Source organism: Marmota monax, unplaced genomic scaffold, assembly GCF_021218885.2.
Source record: "Marmota monax isolate L192 unplaced genomic scaffold, Marmota_monax_Labrador192_F-V1.1 WCK01_AAM20220418_F8-fsc00195, whole genome shotgun sequence".
Lineage (NCBI taxonomy): Eukaryota > Metazoa > Chordata > Mammalia > Rodentia > Sciuridae > Marmota > Marmota monax.
In genome coordinates, this window is record NW_026691979.1 from 2,721,249 (window position 1) to 2,734,586 (window position 13,338).

General features: G+C 45.8%; 1 protein-coding gene across 2 annotated transcripts in view; it reads right to left on the reverse strand.

Annotated features, from left to right (window-relative positions):
• Dlgap2 (DLG associated protein 2) overlaps positions 1–13,338 on the reverse strand; it is a 604,909-nt gene that overhangs the window by 524,074 nt on the left and 67,497 nt on the right. The window lies entirely within an intron of this gene.

A 13,338-nucleotide genomic window follows, 5' to 3' on the forward strand; every position in this document is an offset into this window, starting at 1 on the left:
TGCATATCTTTCAATAATTATCAAATTCTCTGCTTAGATTTTCATTTAAGGCTAATACATGAAATTATTATTACTCCAAAACCTGATTAGATAAAATAGGAACACTGGTTTCATGAGGAGATCAGCACGTTGACAACAGCATACTGGAGACACACTGCCCTGTTCCAAGTTCAGCTCCTATGATCACAAACACTCTCCCACACAGACTTCATGTGGCCCTGAAAAACCACTACCACCCTGTACCAATTTTTACAGAAGTTCATGAGTGCTGGGTAGTATACTGTAGCGTGTAATGTCTTATGAAAGTTGTGTTCTGTCACCAAATTCTTTGAACAAGCATCAGCTGGATGTCAGGTTGCTGAATGCTGAGGAGTTACTTTCAAATGTGCAACCACATTTGAAAGAATGCTAGCTTTTTATCTTAGCAAGCACATTTGTGAAGTAGTCATCATAAAGTGATATACAAATTAAGAGTCCACCACTTGCTTCTTATAACCAGTCAGCCAGTCTGCTGTAGTCTCCCATCTAAATCACAGACTCGAATCCAATGCAGGTGCCCACAGATAAAGCCCCCTACCCTCCAGATCAGACACTCTGCCAAACCCACTTAGTTCACTTGTTACGTCCACATTTCTCCCATCAGTGTACACAGAACTACTTAAAGGCTTGTTGCCACCTCGAGGAATCATCATTGACCCTACCAGTCCTGCACTGTTGGGCCCTGGGATGTTTCCAGTTTCCCCAATTTACTTGGCACAGTGAGGACAGTTTTGCAAGCTCCTCAAGTCTGTAAAGAATATACTCCTAGAAGCAGAATTATTGAGTCAGAGAATATGCACATTATTAATCTGATCTGCTGCCAAGGTATCTGTCTCAATTTACGCTGTCACATACTACCAATCTGTGCTTTTGCCTCTGGTGGACAAAGGAAGCTTCCTATTGCTTTCACAGAGTCTGAGGATCTTTCCGTGCACTGGGCAACTGTATTTCTGAGTAAACCGTGCTTCATAGTTTTTCTTTTAGGGGCCCATTTTTCATTACTTCCTGGGATCTCTTCACAGATGCCAGAGCTCTCACCTCCATCCGCTGCGAATGTCTTCAGTTCTCCCCTCCTCTGCCGAATGCCTGAAGAGTCCCACAACAATTTAGAAGGGTTTAATGTTTATGTTTAAACCTACCAATGACTTCATTAATAATTTTATAGGTTAAAAAGATCTTCCCAATTCCACAATCTAACAACAGTCACTAGTATGGCAATATGTAAAAATGTGGATGTGTAACCGATGTGATTCTGCAATCTGTACACGGGGTAAAAATGGGAGTCCATAACCCCCTTGAATCAAATGTATGAAATATGATAAGTCAAGAGCTTTGTAATGTTTTGAACAAGCAATAATAAAAATAAATAAATAAAATAAAAAGCACAGGAGCCTGTAGTATGTGTGAGGAAAGGCTAATGAACACGCTGTGAAGATAAAGCTGAATGCAAAATGCATGGTGTTCAAAAGTATCCTGCAAGAGCTCTGAAAACATTCATGTACTTTGACTCAGTAAACCTACTTCAGAGACTCCATCCTGAGAAACTTTTAAGCTCAAAGCTATTCAGTACTCAAATAGTATGAATAACCTAAATTGAAGATTAATGACTAAATTATGTTCCTTTAATAACTGACTATTATTTAACCATTAAAAATGTTTACCAAAAGTCTTTAATACCATTGGGAAAAGATGATGTCAACATGTCTATGGAAAAAATTATTGTACAAAATTGCCCAAAGTTATCTTATAGATGCTTAAAAAATAAAGTGAATTACGTGAAAAAAGAAACTTGCACCAAAAGGTTGATAATGATTATTGAAGGTTGTGTATGAAACTGTGGATGCTCCGATTTCTTGTTTCCAATTTCCACATATTTGAAGCTTTCTACAACAAATAAACATAACTCTAATAAAGAATAAAAAAGAATATCATGCTAATTTTTTTAAACTTAATAATTTTAAAATGTTGAGTTATGAAATGGAAATTAATTTTATTTTTTTTCCAATGGGTAACCAATTATCCCAGATTTACTGGAATCCAGATTTTCCAAACTTGAAAATGCTTCCCATATAAAGCATTTGTGTACACAATGATGAACAGCCTGCAGCACTAGTGTTTCCCAGTATCCCAGCAACCTACAATTCAGAGACTCTTCAAAACTCTTCATGGGACAACAGTATGAATTTTATTCTTGCATGTTAACTTTATCACCCTTTAATCAACTCCCCTTCTTCTGCCTTTATGGTTGCTTCAAATAAGAAAGAATTTTTCTGGGAAGTATTCAGTCAACACACACACACACACACACACATGTGAACACACATACAGAGACACACATGCACAAATACAGGCATTCATGTACAAAACCAGGCATGCACAAATACATACATGTAGACATACAGACACATGCACAAATACCTAAACACAAACACATAGATACACATGCATGAACACATGTACAGAGACACACAAAGACACAAATACATACACGCACACATATACATGTATGCACACACACACACACACACACATGGGCACACACATGCTCCCCTCAGTGGACTTCACATGCCTCACCAAACCAAGTGCTGTGTGCCCCTTTTCCAAGGATTCTCTCATGGCTTTGCTCCTACAAACCTTATGCATTCCAAGGTATTTTGTGGGGCTTGTCTCTGAGAATGGAACTCATTTCTACATGACTTTAGCACACACAATACACGTAGTGATTTTGCTGATCTTGTGTTAGGAACGTTCTGGTTTATCAAGTAGATTTTGTATAGTCTCTTTCTCGTCCACTGAAAATAAGTCTTTTGATTTCCAATACCCTACCTCACGTTTTCCCAAAATAGTACATGAACTGGAATGATGTGGAGTGACGGTTGTTCTGGCATTTCCCAATTACTGCACGTTTGTTGCGGAGCTCCTCACTGTATGCTGGTCCATGTCAAAGGCGCTTCCCACAGAGGCTCTGTCCCCAGAATGATATCAGAAGTGGCTGCTGTTCTGCTTCAAGGTCTGCAGTACCCACCGACATAACCATGGGTGTCTGTTCCACCCTGACATGCTCCCTGCACACACTGCCGCAACAGGGACACTACTGTTGAAATGACATTGCACCAATGGAGCAAACCCACAGGCTCATATTTCGCATCTGCCTGGATTCAATTTGCTCATATTTCATATCTAAATTCTTAAAATGAGCCTTTTTCTGCTATTTTTACCAAGTCTGGGAATCAATCATTAAAAGAAAGTGATGTTCATTCATTCTGGGATGGTTTGGATTAACATAAAACTATCAGCTCCTGTCTTTGAAATATCTGGCCAGTGCCTTTTGTCAAGACAGATCTATGATAATTTTTATCCACAGTTACTGGTCCATTCAAGTTTTCCACCTTCAGTTTTAAATCAGCTTGTATTGTTTTGTATTCATCAAGAAAACCCATCATTTCACCTTGATTTTCAAATATCTTGCAAAAACTCCAACAGATTATTTAAGGTTTTGATAAAATTCTTTTAATTCTTATTCCCTGGGGTTCCTGCAGTCTGAAGGCATTTGCCTGAATATTGGGCAATTGTGTATACCGAAGAACTGAGACAAGTGATTCTAGTTTCCCAGGAACCACATTAGAGGTCCTTGTTTCACAGGAGCACCTACATTTTGAGAAAAAGAGATTCCCTGATATAGGTGTAAGCACACAAACAGGCTTTTGGAAGCACTACTACCCTGCATCGACACATTCAGGATGGGAGCTGCCACAGCTGCATTAGTATGACTACTAGTGAGTGGACCTTCAATTCAGTTTTCCCTGAACTCCAAAACTGAACATCATAATTTTAATCTGATTTTTCAATGACTTTTAAAAACTTAGCTTCTTCAAACTTCTGATTGCTAATCTGTCACCCCCTCCTTATCAAAGCTCCTTAGCACACCAAGGCTAGGACCCACGGTCGATTTAATTCCCTGGTTTCTATCTGATTAGTTTACAACATGCTACTCTATAATTATAGAGTTAATTGAAGTGTCACAGGCATCTCACTCTCAGCAACATAAATCATTCCACAAACCACCCTCTCTAATGACACAGCATCTTCTCTGCCATGAACTGTCACACCTGGTTTCTCCACACTGAGTGGGTCACTCTCCTCAGCCTCTGGCTCCCTGTGGGAAGAACCGCTGGCTGGATCGCTGACCCACCGGAGCAGCAGATGTGGTGCAGGATCCCAGAAGGCAGAGGCTTCCCATGGACCACGGCCACCAAAGCCAGTCCTCTCCCCTCCTCCTGGGCATGTAAATGGCATATCCCGGAGGAGCACACACCTTCCGCTGGCATGAGGCCACATGGAAGGCTGGGGTTTTCGCCTACAAGTGGCTTTCAGACTCCAACATCAACTTTTCCCTGGGTCTCCTGGGGACCCACCCTGCAGATTTCAGACTTCTGGCATGTGGGATCACAGTAACCATTTCTTCATTAAAAACATTTCTCAACAGAGATGCAGGAATAGATACGCATCCTGCTGGCCCCTGGTCCCCCTTCTCCAGAGAATCTTGACTGGTGCAGATTTTGGTAGACATCTGGAAGCCACCACCTTGTGACCCTCAGGAACCCTAGTGCAATTACATTATGCTAGCTGATAAGTAATGAAAAAATCAACTCTCCTGCTTAACATTAAGGCCATTTACAGGCTCACAGGACTACTAAGTCCAGAACCCCATGGTTAGTTTATTCTGTGACTCAGTGATCTGCTTGGTTTGTTTCCACCTCCCCCCCCGCCCAGACTGAGGCTTCATCCAAATTTTTATTTCAACTCACAATGGCATAAGGTCTGGCTGGGGCTCATATTCCTGAAGAGGAGACCTCTTTCCCAGAGGTACTTCCAGTTTCAAGGCATGGACTAGGTCACATGCCCCACAGCAGATCACGCAGACATCTTCCTCCACCTGCAGGGGACATGGTGGCACAGCTGTGGACCATCCATGGGAACTGAGAAGCTGCACCAAACCACGAAGCCTGGGAGGCCACCACAGGGTCTACCAGGTAGCGTCACGTCCACCTGCTCTGCAGAGCTCTTCTATTCCACAGATGTTTCAGCCGGAGACCTCACTCACGGCCGCCTCTGGATGTCAGCATTGGCAAAGGTGACCTCACCTGTTACTTCCAACACAGGGTCCTAGGGGCCCTAGGAAGCACAGCTACACCACGGATAGGGAAGCACCTAGATGGGAACTGGGCTCTGCACACAACCTGGTGGGAAGAACACCACAATAACACAAAGGAATTAAGCCACAAATCACTAGGAGCTGCTGTTCTTCCTTTTTATAGTTGATGATCCTATTGAAAAATAGCAATAGAACTTGATAAAAGTTAGGAGAACTTGCACTGTGGCATAAGCAAGGATCAGAAAAAAACAATTTTCAGGGCAATAAAGTTTCATTTACAGAATGTACTTCAAAAAGTGGTGATGGGCTATATGTGAAACCCAATTACCAGAGGATCAGGCATTTACAGCTTCCTATCTGCAATTGTTTCATAATCCTGGAATTGCCATTAGCACAGATGTGTAATGATGTGTACCAGATAAACTTCTCCATATTTTGCTTAATATTTTAACTAATGACTAAAAAGATAATAAATAGCATTTCCATATAAAATGTATTTGAGCAATATTAAATTGTCAAATGTTGTGAAGAATCAGTAAAACTGGAGGAATTAAAAGCCAGAGGAGGCCTGCAAAGATTGGAAATGCAGACAGTCACCGGCCTGCAAGTCCTGGGGTGAGATGCACGTTCCCAAGAGAAGACTACAAGGGGACCTGACACATGGAGCCCTCTTGCAGGTCACGAAAGGTCGATAAAAAGGGCCTGGAAGTAAATCAAGCTCAAGCCCCAGTTCAATGGCAGACTGACCCACGGGGAGGAAGTTTCCGCACAAATTGTCAGCAGCCGTCTCAGTCCCAGGTCCAAGGACCTCACCCAGACCTCATGAGCCACACACCTGGAAAGGCAGATGCACAAACAACCACACCTACAGAGAACGGCAGGCCCGGTGCCGCCGTTATACACAGCACTCCCGCCTCACCTGCAGAATCAGGGGAGAGTGAACAGCCAGTCCACACACTTCTCTCACTGAGGGAAAAGTTCACTCCATTGCTATTAATTCCAGCCAAGTTGACGCCTATCAACAGCTTTTCACTTATTAAAAAAAGACATTTCAGCTATAATTTTGTTTTTTCACCAATGCCACACTGTCAAGTAACTACTTGAAGCTAGGTAGCAGTGTATAAAAAGGCAAAGAGAGCACCTAAGATATCACAACTATAAGAAAGAGCATCCAAAAGCTGAGAGGGAGGGAGAGCAAGCCCTTAGTTCCCGGGGAAAACGGCAAACAGCAAGTACACAGAGATGGGGACCGTGTCGGTAATCTACTGCTTGGGCCTCTAATGGGGTAGGGGTGAGGGTGGCAGAGATTTAAATGGAGACAAGAGTCTTCCTTAGCCCTGGCCAGAGAAGAGCAAAGCCCTTAGCAGAGAAGGACACTGCACAGCCCTGCTCCCCAGGAGCGCCCAGGTCACCAGAGATCCTCACCAGGGAAGAAAGCTCAAACAAGAAGCCTGTGGTGGCTCTGCCCTCTGAACAAGCTGGAAGTTCTTTGAGCCAGAACTCCTGAGTCTCCATCTACAGTAGGTGACCCGAGGTTCACTGTACACGCCCTGGGATTCGAGGCCTCCACTCCAGGGAAAAATCAGAGTTCACACATCTCAACCAATCAGCTGTGTTCCTGTCTTCTGTTCCAGTCCATTCATTCCTGTCTCTATGTCATCTTCAATGACAATAGTGTAATATTTATTCTTTATGTATTATTTTCTAACTTGTAGAACCTCTTAACTAAGAAGATTGAGCTATATTTTAAATCGTGACTGAGCAGGAAAGTCTGCTGTTTCTCTCCACATAGGTCATGGGAAATAAAGCTGTTCAATCAATCGTCCTAAAGAATCAAGCCAGGTACAATTCTATCATGGTGACTGCTACCTGGCACCTGAGAGTTCTAAGGCTCCACCATGCCCAATCATGATTTCTGTGAACTGTGTAAAAAGCAAGTGAGGGAAAGAAGGCAGAGGTCTGACTTGCAAACATGTGCTCCAAAAATTGTAGCATGAACCTTAGTACACAACTATGCAGCTAAAGTAGTATTACACAAGCCCATGCACCCCTGCCACAGAGCATGGAGGCCTCTTCCTCAGTCGCCCTTTGGGGAACTGCCTCCCTCTGCACCCTTGGGAACTGCAGAGATCCTCACTGGGCCTCAATGCAGGCTGCCCTCAGGCCCTGGAGACCAGTTCAGTGATGGGCTCACTCCTCCTCCAAGAACAGTGGTCAGCATGGCTCTTGCTAGAAGGACTAGAGTGACTGTGGGGGCAGCATGGGCGGCAGCTGCCACAGGTACCACCCTCACCCCCACCCCATTAGAAACCAAGCCGTAGATCACCAGAGAGGCAGCCTCAACATCCTGGAGCAGGAAACAAGATGGAGTCCGAGACCCCAACCACAGGACATCATTGGAGCCTCTGGCCCTGCTTCCAACTACAAGAGCCTACAAGCCCCCTCTATGTTTGTAAACCACAATGAGCAGAGTGTCTGCCACCAGCAACCAAGCACGTCCTAAAGAATCAAGCCAGGTACAATTCTATCACGGTGACTGTTACCAGGCACCTGAGAGTTCTAAAAGCTCCACCATGCCCAACCTTCAGGGGGTTTCCAAATGGTCTTGGCACACAGAGGACTAGCAGGGAACACTAACCAACCAAGCTGAATTCCCTATTGGTCTCATCTTCCCTAGAAGCAAAATTGTAAGTGTTGGTTATGTTCCCAGCCTGACCCACATTCGAACAAACTTAGCCTGTGGTCCACAGAACATTAGGCCCTACAGCCATGTAGCACAGCACAGTTCTTCTATAGGCTTAGAAACCACAGGCCACTTGACGCTCAAAACAGCTAACACTAAGGACATTCCCAAACACAATCCATGGCAAGTGGGCACCACCTGTGCTAGTGTGCACTGGAGGTCCCCAGAGAGGTGAAAGTCTGGGAGACACACAGTGTAACAGCAACAGCTGTGAGCAGTTCCCGGAAGAGGCCACTTAGGAATGGCCTCCCAGGACAAAAATCTGCCCTGCCAGAAGAGAAGAAATGTAAGAGCTTGGGGAAGAGCAGGCAGGCCAGAGGAGTCGCCCTTTCTCAAATCCCCACTGCTTATGGAAGGCGGCTTTACTCTTCCTGGCATGATGAAAGGGAGAAAAGCAACTCCCCTTAGACACCAACAGCTTGCTTGGGGGAGCAAGCCAGGTACGATTCTATCATAGTGACTGTTACCAGGCACCTGAGAGTTCTAAGGCTCCACCATGCCCAACGGGGTCCATATCTGTAGCCCTTGAAAAAGGAGGATGAGCTGGTAGAACCAGGGCCCTTTTGGTGGCATAAGCAGAATTGGAATGAAAAAAAAAGACCTAAGTAAGTTTCAAATATCTTGGGAGAAAAAGAATAATCAACTTTCTCCACATGTTCTCATGCTCCTAATGAAAACACAGGCAGTCAAGCCAGTGCTCATTTCCTCGAATGAGCACAATTTGGAAATGACAGCACGAACTGTGGTATGCTACTGTTTCTTCTGCCACCTGGCAAGACCTGGAGACAGAGCAGTGACATCGGGTCAGCTACTGCCACGAGCAGTTGGGCTTGCAAGGAGAGCCAGCTCACTGGTGACCACACTGGAGGCTGATCTCAACCCTAGTAAGATGAAGAGGAAGCACAGCCTTTAAAATCTCAGAACTGCTAAACTGAAAGAGGCTTCAGGAACTGCTCCCGACAGGCAGCCCCGGGGTATGATGATCCACGGCCAGATACATCTGGGACATCCCCTTTGGTGGCCACAGATCTGGGCAAGAACCCCTTGCACTCACAGGGGTAACACACAGGCGTGTCGTCACCTACCACACAGGACACTCAGTCTGGTCCTCTTGCTGTCATTTAAGTTGACGACACATGCCTCATCCTAACCTATAGGAACAAAGATGAAACTCACGCTGGGCTGAGGCAGAATATCCAGTCTGAAAGCCCTGAGTGCCAGCAATGCACGCCTACTGGTGTTAGTTACATGTTAATTTCTGATCAATAGTGCAGCACAAATTAAATGTGCTTATTCCTCATGCTTATAACTTCAGCATAAGTATCGTAAAATCAAGGACCATGTATTTCTCTAGCTCAGACAGAAAGCAGCCCCAGGGCCCAAGCATTTCTTCCAGGGAAGGCTGCATATTGAACAGCTCTTAACGCCAGTTGGGTCTCCTGGTTTCCGTTTTATGAAGCACACAGTCCTCCAGAGCACCTTCCCCATGGAGCCCGCACCCAACTCCCCCGACCCCAGGGGCCGCTGAAATGGGGATGTCTGGGAGATCACTTCACTGTCAATTGGAAACACTGCACTGCATGAGAGACTTTTGTTAAATATGCAATTCTCAGCTGCACTTGTCACAAAAAAAGTAACCATGTGAGATGACGAATGTGTGCTTCTCTATAGTAACCATTTCCCTCTGTTCCCATAACATAATGTAAACGTCAATGTACAAAATCAAATGTGTTCAGAAAATTAAATACTGGATAAAAGACTATATATACAGCAGTTAACAGAAGTGAATCAGGGCTGGGGAGTAGGTTCATGGTAGAGCGTATACTGGGACTGAGTTCAATCTCCAGCTCCACACACACCACGAAAAATGAAATTATATTAAATTAATCAGACAAAGGATTTACATACAAGGGAAAAAGCCATGAGTACAAACAGAATAAGAAAAATATAGTAATTCTAGGAAGAAAGGCAGAGGTCATATATGAGAGCTCCAGGCTGGGAGAAGAGAAATGGCAGGCTGACAAGGAAGAGGGGGCATCGAAACAGCTCTGGGATGACTACTCAGGGCACATTCCCAGTGTGAGCTCCCATCAGGAACAGCAAGTGCTGGGAAAAAGCCAGGAGGAGAAAAGAAGACCACTTTGGCTCAGGAAGACCCAGGACAGCAGACTGAGCTCAGTGCACTGGGACCCTGGAAGGCTTCTTGACACTGAGGTCAGACCAGAGCCACACAATGGAGGTCCCCTGAGGCCCTTGCACAGGACAGAACACGGTCACTGTCAGCAAGGCAGTGAATGAAAGCCTGATCCAGGTAGATCAATAAGGAAAATGGGCAGGTTTAGAAGAGAATGCACAGAGGGAGGGCTGGGCCAAGGAACCAAGCAGATCTGGGAGGTTGTGGTACATGTGACATCAGAGAGTGCAGATGCCATCACTTGCCATACTCCTTCCTGTTATCAAGATCATGATGGGGGACAAAGGCCAGGCCAAGCCCAACCCCCCCAGCCATTACAGGCAGAGCACCCGCACCCGACTCGTGCATAGTAACACAGCTCAGAACACACACCTCCAACCTTGACAGGAAACAGGAGGGTGAATGCAAGCCATACACTCATACTGTGAGCATGGAGCTAGAAACCAGAGATCCAAAGGTTAGGGGATGTCCACAGGCCACCAAAGCCATGCTTCACTCTGACTGCCCTGCCCAAAAGCCTCCTGGGAGCTCCTCTCACCTCCACATTCTCTCCAGCCTCCCCCTGCCTCCTCTCACCTTACTTACACCACATCAAATACTAAAAGCCCAATAATGCCCACCTTCTCTGTTATCACTCTAACTCCTCGGCCCCACACAGTTCTCTTTGTTCTGGACTACATGTGTTAAGTGACAGCACATCCAGACACAATACATCAGAAGGTTGCACACCCAGATGCAGCACACTGAAATGATGCAGCACACCTGGACAATGCAGCACACCTGGACAGTGCTGCCCATCTGAAAAACACAGCACACCTGGACAATGCATCACACCCAGATGCAGCACACCTGGACAACGCAGCATACCTGGACAACACAGCATACCAGACAATGCAACACATCTGAATAATGCAGCACACCTGGATAATGCAACACATGGGATAATGCAGCACACCCAGATGTAGCACACCTGGACAATGCAGCATACCTGGACAACACTGCACACCTGGACAATGCAGCATATCTGAACAACACTACACACCTGGACAATGCCACACATTTGGAAAACACAGAACACCTGGACAATGCAACACTTCTGGATAATGTGGCATACCTAGACAATTCATCACACTCAGGTGCAGCACACCTGGACAAGGCAACACACCCAGACGCAGCATACCCAGACAATGCGGCATACCTGGACAATGCATCACACCTGGATGATGGAGCACCCAGATGATGCTGCATAGCTGGACAACACTGCACACCTGGATAATGCATCATACCCAAATGCAGTGCATCTGGCTATAGCAACCTGGACAATGCAGCACACCTGGACAACACTACACACCTGAACAATGCAGCGCATCTAGACAATACAGCCACATCCAGATACAGTACACCCAAACAGTGCAGCACACCTGGACAACACAGCACACCCAGATACAGCACATCTGGACAATGCAGTACACCTGGAGAAACACAGTGCCTATTGCTGCCACAGCATCTCCTCTGCACTGCTGCAGGTGGCTCCCTGCTCGTGTGTCTCAGGGTGAAGGCTGGAAAGATCTTAGATGTCATGATGGTCTGTGCCCCTCCAAATGGCCAAAGACATAAAACAGACATCCTCCATCTCTGGTAGTAAAATACCATGGAAGGGACAGTGACTCTGGGAAATGTCCAAGGACTCTTGCCAGGCACATAACAGCAAGGTGGAAGGGAACCTTAGGAGCTAAGCTCTGAGAATGGCTGAGTTCCGTCCTTCCATAGTCTTCATCACAGAGTTGAACATGACATCAGTGCCAAAGAAACTGCACATGTGTCAATGCTGGCATCTGAGTCGCCACCACACAACCAAGCCGAGAAGGGGCATTAAAGAGGCCAGCTGTCTGGCTGACCTCAGTCTCCAAGGCTGCAGGGTGCAAGACACACCCAGCTGGGGGTGAAGGCCTCCATCTTCACAGGCAAGGTTGCCCCATGGCTTGGGTCTATGTCTGGGTCAGTGTCCAGTGTCCTGGACAGTGTCCACATGCCACCTGCTTGTATGATCATCTAAACACACACTATACTCACAGTCTATGCCCTAACTCCCCATGCAGGGAACACTGAATCCTCAGCTATGCAACGTACTGCCTTCTCATCGTTAAGAACACCACCATCTCTGGGTATCTTTAAAACATACTCAAAGCAGGTATATTTATTTATTTTAAAAAATTTTTGGTACTGAGAATTGAACCAAGGGGCACTTCACCACTGAGCTACATCCTCAGTCCTTTTTATTTTCTATTTGAGACAGGGTGTCACTAAGTTGCTGAAGGCCTTGCAAAGATGTGGCCTCAAACTCGGGATCCTCCTGCCTCAGTCTTCCAAGTCACTGGAAATACAGGTGTGCACCACCATGTCCAGCTCAATACAGGAAGTTGAAAAACTTTGCCATGAAAATGCTCATGGGTTTGGAAGCTCTGAGTTGTCTCCAACCTGAGCACACAGAACTGCATCTCCAAGACTTGGTTTGGCCATCGTGCAGATGTGACTAGAGCAGGGGACACAAGCAGCAGTTTACAGTAGTTTACTTTAGAATGTGTGCCTGTTTTAAAGGGTTAAGAATGACACCCAGAAGTGCAAGTTTTCAGTGTGCTTTGTCTGAGCCGAGTCATGGCGCATGTGAGGTGTCCCTCAACAGCTCACGTGTGAGACAATGCGAGAGGGTTCAGAGGAAAAATGACTGGGTTTTGAGGGTCTTAGCCTAATCAGTGAATTAATCTTCTTGCAGGGATTAATTGAGTGGTAGCTGAAGTGTAGGGTGCGGCTGGAGGAGGTGGGAATCAGGGCGTGGCTTTGAGGTACATATTGTATTTGGCAAGTGGAGACTCACTCTCTGTGCTTCCTGATCACCATGTAAGCCACTTTCCTCTGCCACCCTCTTCCGTTCTGTACCACTTGGAGCCCTGAAGAATGGAGCTGGCTGTCTATGGATAGAAACCTTTGAAAACTGTGAGCCCTCAAATCACTCTTCCTCCTCTACAATATGCAGGTTGGGTTCTTCAGTCACAGAAGCAAGAGAGCTGACTAGACACAGCAGCTTTAATCAAGGCTGGTACACACTCACACAACTGCTCTAAGCAGCCAGTGCTCACCATACCCCAGCCCCTTCCACGTGCACAGTGAGTCCCCAGTGAATGCTGACTGCTTGGTGTGCTTTACTGG